The sequence below is a fragment of the Cyprinus carpio genome, chromosome B7 (assembly GCF_018340385.1).
Source record: "Cyprinus carpio isolate SPL01 chromosome B7, ASM1834038v1, whole genome shotgun sequence".
Lineage (NCBI taxonomy): Eukaryota > Metazoa > Chordata > Actinopteri > Cypriniformes > Cyprinidae > Cyprinus > Cyprinus carpio.
The window spans coordinates 30,202,222-30,212,811 of record NC_056603.1 but is presented as its reverse complement, the minus strand read 5'-3'; positions in this window follow the sequence as shown (position 1 = coordinate 30,212,811).

The following is a 10,590-nucleotide window of genomic DNA, read 5'->3' as shown; positions in this document are numbered from 1 at the left end:
ACTATTCTATTTGGTGCAACATTTTGAACAATAAGGCAATTACAACAAAAACCAGTTCTTGTTTATAGTTACCAGCTATTTTGTCTGCTAATTATTTATTTTTTACAATAAAATCAGGATGGGAATGAGATGTAGATAGTGGTTATAAATATATTAAAACCCTAAATATAAAACATTTGGTTTATTGCTTCAAAAGCTGAATCTGAGTAGTTTATACTGTATGTAGATTTAGACCTTACGTTACTCATAAAAGGGTGGATTTTTAAAATGTATACTTTTGAAATCCTATACAAAGTTCCTATACAATAGACGATGCAAGAAACACTTTGTTGGAAGCAGAATTGATTATTGTTGTTATTTTTAAAGGTTCTCTAAAAAACAATAAATCTTCGCATCTTGTTCAGAATGAACTGCAAAAGCACTGATCCGAAGAACAACAAGAAGGCTTTACATATCATCTTTGTTTCTGCTTCACCTCATTTCATAGTATCATGGATAGATCTCTGTTATTTTGCTAGCTTCTAGATCTCTGAATGGCTAAGCACCAGTGTATTTTTGTTATTCCATTCTGAAATGTATGAAAAGAATAAGCATGCCATCCTCAAATCTCAACACAACCAGCTACTGTAACTGACCATCACTTTGCAAAAGTCACCCCTCAAATAGTTCTGCACATGATACAGCAGACAAAAATAGATTGGATTGTGTCTGTATAATCAGATAACTAGCCATCCACTGCTCAAAACCCTTTTTGTCCCACTCACAAAGTAGATCCATTTTCTGCCATGTTAGAAATAGTTTGTATAATCACAGGAGATAAAATGTAGTGAAGGAAGGTTGACAGGTGCAAAGGCATGATAAATGACTATCTGTCCATTGTGATCTGTTCATATAAGCATTTATCAAATGAATTCACTCTCAAAATTTGCTTCTCACTCCTGTAAATTTCAGGTAGTCCCTTTGGTTATGGAAAATGACTGCAGCTGTCTTTCAAAACCAAATTATGCACAAGATAACCTGTTTATTAATCCAAACAAGACAATGGCTTATTTCACTGAGCTATGTTCTGGTTTTAGCTGCTTTATTTTAATATGAATTGTATATATTAAAACACTTAATAAAAATAAAGCACATTTCAGGATGATATGGGGTTTTTGACATTATTCCCATGACAAGAAAGATAATGACAATGAGTAAAATCCCCTTAAATCCCCTTTTGAAACCCTAATCTGCATTCCTCATTAAAAATCAATTAACAGTTTTCATTTCAACACTTGTTCTTCCACTGCAGAGATGTTTAAAATAGAGTGACGAGACAGTAAACTTTATTCAGTGTTGTGAATATTATTTCCACAGCATTTAAAGAGTTCTTTCAGTACTCTATGGTGTTCTCGGCTTCTTCCTTTTCTCAGCAATACTTCTTCCATTTAGCTAAAACAACAACACCAGTCTCAAAGATATAATATATACATACTCTGTGTAAAAAAACCAAAAGTCTTTGTGGTATTTTGCTTTTAAACTCATTGTATATATATATATGTAAACGTATATATATATACATTTTGTTGTGTCGCACCCACATCCAGTGTAGACAGAATTAATGATTATTGGCTTCTATTATCTTTTGATGCATTGCATACATGGTGTACGATCAACTGTTATATGTCTGAGAACTGCAACACTTTTTTTTTTCGATAATTTCTCTAGTCATTTTATCAATCCTGGACAAGTGTCTAAGTATATCTATAAATATCAAGATTCCCCTCAACATGTCATTAGCACCATTAGCATACTTACATTAGGATCAGTCTTTCTTCGTTGCTTCTTAAAAATATAAACGGATTCTGTATACTGGGAAAAGATATTATGAGAATATTACAATTCATATCGGTTCTTTGTCAAAATGTTTTATTGAAAATCCAGATAAATATAAACATAGATGTTAAACGACAAAGACAGCATAGCTTGCGTGGTTCACATTGTTACATGGTCCTTTGCTTTTAAGCTTATAATTTTCAGAATGAGAAAATTAGCTTAAAAGGGGTGCTATTATGAGTTTTTCACTTTTTGAACATTAGTTAGTCTGTAATGTTGCTGTTCTGAGCATAAAAAAAAGATCTGCAAAGTTACAAAGCTCAAACTCCACATTCAAAACGGAAAAAAAAAAAACTACAATGACGGCTCGTTTGGACTACAATGCATATATTCTGGGATCTGTGATATCACAAATAGACAACTGAATGGGACAAGACCTGGTTGAGCTGCACTAGAGAAGGCAAGAGTGTTAATCACTATGTCGGAGAAACACCAAAACACTAGCTTCCCAAGGCAGGCGAAACTTACAGTGGTTTACAAGTGACGTGACCTACAGCCAAGTATGGTGACCCATATTTATGAATTTGTGCTTTCTGCATTTAACCATCCAAAGTGCACACACACAGCAGTGAACACCACCACACACACTGTGAACCACACACCCGGGCTTATAGCAGTGGGCACTGGCAGCCATTTATGCTGCGGCACACTGGGGAGCAGTTGGGGGTTTGGTGCCTTGCTCAAGGGGCACCCAAGTGGTATTGCCCAGCCCGAGAACTCGGACCCACAACCCAAGGATTTAGGAGTCAAACTCACTAACCATTAGGCCACGACTTCCCCGGGTTTAAATCATGCTCAAATTGATTTGATTTCACATACTATTTACAGTGAAGCTCGCAGCAGGCCGGTATGGTAAGGGGCAGAGACATTTCCAGATCAGGTGCACGAGTGGAGCCAATCACAACACACGCTGGCCCAGCTAACCAATCACAGCCCAATCTCGTATTCCAGAAGGCGGGTCTTCATTTGATACAGGAACTATTCGAGCCGATCATGCTTAGACTGGGGAGAGATGTGTTGTAATAATGTAAAATATGTGAACAAATAATGTGTTTTTTGAATACCTAGTATGAGAGCCTGTTCTCGTACACCCCCAAAACAAAATCAAGACTATGTAAAAGAGCATAATAGGACCGCTTTAAGTTACAGAATAGGCTGCAGATATTAATATGGATATTTTAGGAGCTGTCAGAGTTGTTGTAGGCAGTGCTGCAATGGCAAGTCAATTTTAATAATCAAAAGATATTTCTATTTAATTAAATGCATAAAACTTTAACAATGTAATAAATTATTACATATCACAATAATACTGCCCTATGAACTGTGTTTAATTTTCCAGAAATTATGTTTTATTTTTTTCTGGTTTTCTTTGTTTTATAATTCCATACAAATGTATTTATAAATCTGACAGTAATCGAATTAAATACATAAAACGTTACCATTTCATTTCAATGCAATAACTGAAATTTGTATTTTTTTTGGCAACATAAGTGCTGCACAACAGAAGTTTACAGTGATGAACACTGATAAAATGTGTGATATCTGTTTTATAGATTGTATTATTATTGTTGGTTGTTGTTATCACTACTTATAATTGAGAAGTACATTCTTCTGTACAACAGTAATATATTGCTATCATAATTTCTTCACCCGTAGACCAAACTTTTATTTTGTGAGGTTGTAATAAAGACTTTTGTCTTTTGAGCTATCCAAGATAAACCAATGATAATAATGAGGCACATTTCACAATTTATTATTGAAACTTATGTAAAAATGTCCTTAACCTTATGGATATAAAAAACCCTCAACAAGAAAAGAAATCCAAAAAAGTAATAAGATGGAAATAGATTCCATTGACTGCAATACAGTAATTCATTAGATCAGGGTTACTAAATATAGGCTAATTCAATAAAAAACAGTGCATGTGTACCTAAATAATTAAAGTAACTATACCAGACTAACTGGTCAAGGTATTGTTTAACGAGCAGATAAAGGGCTGCCTTTTGTTCAAGATCAGTTACCCAAGCCTTGTTTAACAAATCAGATTTTTCAGATCTGAAAATCGTGTCTGGGTCTGGGTAACTGGCTAAAACATCACAAGCATTGGCCAAACCCAATGCTTTCACAACCTCTAAACCTGCATGACATGCATCTGAGTTTTACCATGTTCAGACCCAGTTCTGTTATTCGGCCCTGAAAATTCATCTGTCACTTGGCAGAAGCAGGCAAAATTATTTAGATTATCCAGGCTGTATGGACATGCTTTCCATCTCGAAAACAATGGAAAAATAACTATCCAAGGTAAATCAACAACAAGCAATCAACAAAAACCATAAATTCACATTTGTTCTTATGTATGCATTCACAGAATTATCCATTTCTGTTATTTGCATATTGTTTGGTTCATTACGCAGTTTCATGAGAATATCATAATTTTCAAAGCCTTGAAATCTTTGCACATTTGAACTTCATGCCACCAGTACAGACAGGTTAATCAATTGCTCATCATTTTCAAGTAGAAAATGTTACTCTTAAATGGACTGGAAACACCCAAAATGATTCACAAAACCCATGAACGCTAATCTGTCAGATAGACTTTTCCTAAACATTGTTGCAAAACTGCATTCATTTGGATGTGGTTATGTTCTACACAAATGTTCCTCTTCACCCTACAAAAAATTGTTGCAATGCTATCTTCTTGTCTTCATAACAAGCATAAGCATGTAGGCCCGTGCCTGACTTCCACTGTAAACCACAGTGATTGTAGTGTAAAGAATGTACACAAAGAATGTGCTTAAAGGAGCCGCTTACCCTAAATTCATTTTTTTTTACCCTCATGTCATTCTGTGAAAACCCAAAAAGGGATGTAAGGCAGAACGACAGTCTATGAAAGCGATGTGACTGAGACTGTCATTCCGCCTAACATCTCCTTTTTCTGTTCCTCAGAAGAAATCATTATGAGGGTGAGTAAATAATGACAGGAGTTTCACTTGAAGATATTTTGCATGGCTTCTCTGTTGTCCCCATTTTACTCTTGAGTTCATATACTAAAGCATTTCTCTCCCATAAAATCCACCACTAAAGAGCAAAGTCCAGCTATTAGAAAGGTTTCACAACATAAATATATCCGGTGTCACAATATAAATCAAATCTCAGCATGGCACATGATAAACAGCATACAGCTGTCTATTATTTGTTTTTGTAAAAAAACAGCCTACGTAAAAAAGTTTTAAAAGCAGCACAGACTTAAACAACAAAGTAAATCTTTTTTCCGCCAACATGTAGCCTATTTGTTAGGCTATCTTTTATGATAAATGTTATCAGTATTGCAGAAACATTTATTTTGCATGAAAACTTTGTAGAGGATAAGTGAGAACTCTGCGCTTAGTGAAAGAGTGCGTTTCTTTAACTTTTGCCACTTTTTTGTTTTGACAGCCCGAGTGAATGAGAGCTCGGTAAAGTGGGCAAGATATTCAAAGATTCGACTTTTCCGGATCAATAAATCACGGCCAAAACGTTTTTACTACACAATTGACGCCTCTTTTCTTTTGTAGTGATGTAGAAAACGAGCTACACGCGAGTTTTCATCAAAACAAGCATTCCTCCACTCTGTACAAAACACATTGATCTCAATGCGCTGGCGTCTGAGTCCGAAGGGACCGTCTGCAAAGTGCGAAAACGTGTCTAATAAAATACTCAATAACTTCACAGTAACACGCTGTAGTGTCACCAAATCCAGTTCACACATCACTGCTCTCGTGCTTGTTATACTTCAACACTTATTTAAAAAAAAAACATTGCTTTGGCACATTTTTTATGATTTAGTTTTTTTTTTTTATGAAAGAGTGCAATATTAACAAGTTGAGGGAGTGTTTACTCAAGGAGTGTCTGGATAAATCGCAGTACAAAACAAAAGATTGTATCCCAGTTAGTCTGTTTAGCTAAGTAAACTGATGTATGACAATATAAGTACAATAACATAACGCCATGAACGAAAGTGAAGCGCTCAAAGCGAAATCTTGTTGTTAAGGTTCTTTTCTTTTCTCGAAACGTAGCCTACCTCAAACTGTAACCACCCTTCTTGCTGTCAAAAAATGTCGCTGTAAAGTTCTGACGAGAAGTTGCCACTGTCTGCTTAGTTTGAAAACGCTTGTCTTCATGCTGTAGTTTCTTTCCATCCAGCGGTCGTTCCGGATTTCGAGTCTAGGCGCGCGACTCTCCACGCCTACCTGCGGCTGGCCACGCCAACCGCGCCTCTGCTACACCGCTGTGGACATGTGGGACAAATGCCCAGGCTTGAGGTAAAGTCAGTTACAATTCAAATAACATGACAAAAATATAATAATGTTGGTAATTAGCTCAATTTGCAAAAAATGTCTCTTTTCTCGGTCTCTGAATCAGTAAAACACCGTTTCTCTCCACTCTTCTGCATGTTGCAGCTTGATACGCCTCCAGCGACGGATTCTGCAGGATTCATGTCAAGTCAACCCAAGCACAGCGCACAATAACACAACTGCTGGGATATTCAAATACATTTACATTTCTATTTCATGGGTAACATATTTCTTTAGCATAGAAAACTATTTGCATCTTTTTATATTCCTGGAAGCACAATATAAAACAGTTAAACAGTTCAGCACGGAGAGATGACAGAATTCAGAAATGTGTGGTAGCCTATGTCAGGGGTTCTCAAACTGTCCTGGGGGATCCCTAGCCCTGCACATTTTTGTATGTCTCCCTTATCTAACACACCCAATGCATGTCTTGCAGTCTCTACTAACGAGCTGATGAGTTGACTCAGGTGTGTTAGATAAGGGAGACATACAAAATGTGCAGGGCTAGGGATCCCTCAGGACAGGTTTGAGAACCACCACTGGCCTATATTATGTGTCAGCGTTCCATGTAGTGTATGTTATGAGAGTGTTTTTTCAACTAGGGGGACTTTTGGCCCTGTTTGCTTTTGAGTATTAACAATGCCAATACATGCATCCCAGAAGCATGCTGTCCTGTACTTTTGTGCTTTTTTGGCAAACATCATCAGCATTTATACCAAAACGTAATTTACACCGATGTGATATCGATCACAAAATGCTGTATAACACAAGAAATAATTTATATAAATAATTAAATAATTTATTGTGTTATACAGCATTCTGTGATCAAAATCACAGCAGTGTAAAATACATTTTAAACATTTGACAATTGCATTTAAAATAATTACAGCATGATTGGGAATTATCTGACAGAATCTCACTGACACTGGTGTCTCTTTTTTTTAGTACAACTCTCAAAGGGAAAAAAAATATGTTGGTTGTGATGTAAAAAACTTGAGGACAGCTGAGGGATTCATTTTTAGGTATTTTTGTACTGTATTGTGTATAAAAATTTATTTAAATCTCAACATTTTCAGATTAAAATTTACATAAAAGACAAATGCGGCAAGTAGAAAAACAAAATATTTTTAATGCGACTTTCATAATGCAGTAAGAAAAAAAGCATAAACATAAACTCAAATATAAAAGTGCATACATGTAGATGCATGACCGAGATATAAAAAATATATCATTTAAAAAATATAAAAGAACAAGCTTGACTCACAATAGCGGTCATGAGAGCTTTGTCAACGTCTGAAGAAACGCCTTGTGCAATTCAACAATTTTACCACATGATGGCGCTAAATCCCAACAATTCATTTTAAGAGTGCCTTTGCCAATTTTGTGTGCAATATTCTTATTGTCCTATTGGTGTCCTATCAGAGAATATTTACGGTGGTTGTCTACAGTCGTATGTCCAATATATTTGACCACATGATGGTTTTAAAGTTCTGTAGCTTTTTTAGAAATAAAGCTATTTCAAGTACTTATTGGATTTAGTCTGCAGGCTTATTTAAAACCTTTTTCTCAGACATGTAAAACATTTAATTCTGTTACCTTCAGTAAATACTGCCAATATTTACGTGGGGCTTATTACATTTGTAAATTTTCTGCAGTCGCTTTTATGAAAATAATATGATTACATATTAGATAATATGATCAGAAGCCCACTCTGAACTGTGAGGTCTTCAAAAAATGTATCACAGTTTCCACAAAAATATAAAGCAGGAAAGCTGTTTTCAACATAATAATAATGAATACTTTCTTGAGCATCAAATCCGCATATTAGAATTGTTTCTGAAGGATCATTTGACACTTAAGACTGGATTATTAACTGTTAAAAATTCAGCTTTACCATCACAGGAATAAATTACAGTTTAAATATATTTAAAATTATAGGTTGTTTTTTAATCAAATAAATGCAGCCTTGGTGAACATACAGTATATATATATTTTAAACATATCATTACATTTAACAATACATAGTAGCAATGCAGTAGTTTTGTATATACATTCACAGATGTAGACATTACTCTTCTTTAGAATTGCTCATCTCTCTAGGGACGTTTTTGTTTTCCAGTGACGAATTCTATTTGCCATGACGACCTATGTTACAGGCCTGGAGTGGTGGTTTACAAGTGAGAGAAGGAGAGACGGAGAGAAGAGCTACTGTGTATCACCTGCTAATCAGATCCTCAGTTTGTGCTCCAAGGCCCTCGATGAAAACACACTTGAAAATATGGTAGATTTAGCCAACCAGCTGATACTCTCACATAAGAACAATCTGTTAGACCTCTTACAAGAAACTGCTGAGGAACTGAGAGTTTTACAACCAGTAAAAGCAGGAGAAGAAAACAGGACCTGAGCAATCCTCTAATGGCCGTAGACATTCAGCTGGACTTCACACAAGACTTTTCTTCAGAAGACTTTTCTAGGTCCTCAGGACATTTTGTGAGCTACACACCCAGAGAGTGTGTGTGCTGAGAGAGGTTCTTTGCAGTACAGGAAACACACTCACTGAGCGTAGGATGTACTCTAATTTGGTGCACACACACCCAGACACTGAGTCTCGAGAGACAACAGCTGATGTGGGTAAGTGCTTCACGAGAAGCTTGAGATGTTTGTGAAGGAAGGAGTGTTTTCCAAACTGTGTGTGTGTGTGTGTGTGTGTGTGTGTGTGTGTGTGTGTGTGTGTGTGTGTGTGTGTGTGTGTGTGTGTGTGTGTGTGTGTGTGTGTGTGTGTGTGTGTGTGTGTGTGTGTGTCTTGCTTTGTCTCAAAGCTCTGTTGGCATGACTGTGACGGTGTAGCCATGCATAGCATTCTTATGTACTAAGTGCATAAAACAGTTTAAATAAATATATTTAAAATATATATATATTTATATATATATATACAAAGCCGATTCCAAAAAAGTTGGGACACTGTACAAATTGTGAATAAAAACAGAATGCAATGATGTGGAAGTTTCAAATTTCAATATTTTATTCAGAATACAACATAGATGACATATCAAATGTTTAAAAATTATAATTTGTATCATTTTAAGGGAAAAATAAGTTTGATTTTAAATTTCATGGCATCAACACATCTCAAAAAAGTTGGGACAAGGCCACGTTTACCATTGTGTGGCATCCCCTCTTCTTTTTATAACAGTCATCAAACGTCTGGGGACTGAAGAGACAAGTTGCTCAAGTTTAGGAATAGGAATGTTGTCCCATTCTTGTCTAACACAGGCTTCTAGTTGCTCAACTGTCTTAGGTCTCCTTTGTCGCATCTTCCTCCTTATGATGTGCCAAATGTTTTCTATGGGTGAAAGATCTGGACTGCAGGCTGGCCATTTCAGTACCCGGATCCTTCTACGCAGCCATGATGTTGTAATTGATGCAGTATGTGGTCTGGCATCGTCATGTTGGAATATGCAAGGTCTTCCCTGAAAGAGACGACGTCTGGATGGGAGCATATTTTGTTCTAGAACTTGGATATACCTTTCAGCATTGATGGTGCCTTTCCAGATGTGTAAGCTGCCCATGCCACACACACTCATGCAACCCCCATACCATCAGAGATGCAGTTTTCTGAACGGAGCGCAGATAACAACTTGGGTTGTCCTTGTCCTCTTTAGTCCAAATGACATGGAGTCCCAGTTTTCCAAAAATAACCCAAAATCCTTATTCGTATGACCACAGAACAGTTTTCCACTTTGCCACAGTCCATTTTAAATGAGCCTTGGCCCAGAGAAAACGCCTGCGCTTCTGGATCATGTTTAGATATGGCTTCTTTTTTGACCTATAGAGTTTTAGCCGGCAACAGTGAATGGCACGGTTGATTGTTCACTGACAATGTTTTCTGCAAGTATTCCTGAGCCCATGTTGTGATTTCTATTATAGTAGCATTCCTGTATGTGATGCAGTGCCGTCTAAGGGCCGAAGAACATGGGCATCCAGTATGGTTTTCCGGCCTTGACCCTTACACACAGAGATTGTTCCAGATTCTCTGAATCTTTGGATGATATTATGCACTGTAGATGATGATAACTTCAAACTCAAACAATTTTTCTCTACGAAACTCCTTTCTGATATTGCTCCACTATTTTTCACCACAGTATTGGGGGAATTGGTGATCCTCTGCCCATCTTGACTTCTGAGAGACACTGCCACTCTGAGAGGCTCTTTTTATACCCAGTCATGTTGCCAATTGACCTAATAAGTTGCAAATTGGTCCTCCAGCTGTTCTTTATATGTACATTTAACTTTTCCGGCCTCATATTGCTACCTGTCCCAACTTTTTTGGAATGTGTAGCTCTCATGAAATCCAAAATGAGCCAATATTTGGCATGACATT